This window comes from Octopus bimaculoides, chromosome 25 (genome assembly GCF_001194135.2).
Source record: "Octopus bimaculoides isolate UCB-OBI-ISO-001 chromosome 25, ASM119413v2, whole genome shotgun sequence".
Classification (NCBI taxonomy): domain Eukaryota; kingdom Metazoa; phylum Mollusca; class Cephalopoda; order Octopoda; family Octopodidae; genus Octopus; species Octopus bimaculoides.
In genome coordinates, this window is record NC_069005.1 from 27,014,663 (window position 1) to 27,015,621 (window position 959).

Below are 959 nucleotides of genomic sequence, written 5' to 3' on the forward strand. Positions count from 1 at the left end.
AATAGTGGAGGAGATATTATGTTGCCGTGGGCTCGAACTCTGCAAGAAGTTAAAAAATTTTTTTGACTAAAACACAACTGGAACTCTAAGTAAGGCATGTGTAAAATTTGAATGAAATTGGTTGCGTAGTTCTCGAGTTTTAGGGATACACACACACACACACACACAGACAGACAGACACACATTCTCATTTTTATATATATAGATGGTGACAATGATCATAACAATGATAAGGATAATGATGATGGTGGTGATGATGATGATGATGATGACAACAATAATGATGATGATGACGACTGATGATGATGATGATGATGATTATGATGGTGATGACAATGATGATGGTGATGACAACGATGATGATGATGATGATGAAAGTGGCAATGACGACTGATGATTATGATGATGAGGAGGAGGAGGAGGAGGAGAGGGGCAATGACGACTGATGATGATTATGGTGATGATGATGATGATGACGATGACGACGATGATGATGAAAGTAGCAATGACGATGATAATTTGTTCCTACCAAGTAAAAGTTCACTTCACCTGTATAACACACCATTCAAGCTACAGGTACACACTTTTTTTTTTTTATATTCTCCAAGTAATACTTCCAATCCCCACCTCCTTTCATGACTTCTTTTGTCTGAAGCCATCTTACTTTCTAGTTTTCCTTCCTTCCTTCTTTCTTTCATTCTTTCATTTCTTTTAATGTTAATGTTTTCATCTTTCTTTTTTCTTTCTTTCTTTCTTCTTTAATTAAGAAAATATTCTTTAAAATAAGATTGCACCAGCAAATAGCTGAGGTAGAAGAAAAACATTGCTTCCTTTTTGTTTATCTAACTCTCTGAATTCCTCAGTTTATCGTCTGCAGCCATTTACCGTTTTGTGTTTTATATATACATATATATATATATATATATGTGTGTGTGTGTGTGTATATATATGTATATATA

The 959-nt window shown here is 34.2% G+C and overlaps 1 long non-coding RNA gene across 1 annotated transcript in view; it reads left to right on the forward strand.

Annotated features, from left to right (window-relative positions):
- The first annotated feature begins 14 nt into the window (after positions 1 to 14).
- LOC106877621 (uncharacterized) overlaps positions 15 to 959 on the forward strand; it is a 9,213-nt gene continuing 8,268 nt past the window's right edge. The window contains exon 1 of the long non-coding RNA XR_008266764.1: positions 15 to 576. This is a non-coding gene — a long non-coding RNA (uncharacterized LOC106877621). The remainder of the gene's footprint in view (positions 577 to 959) is intronic.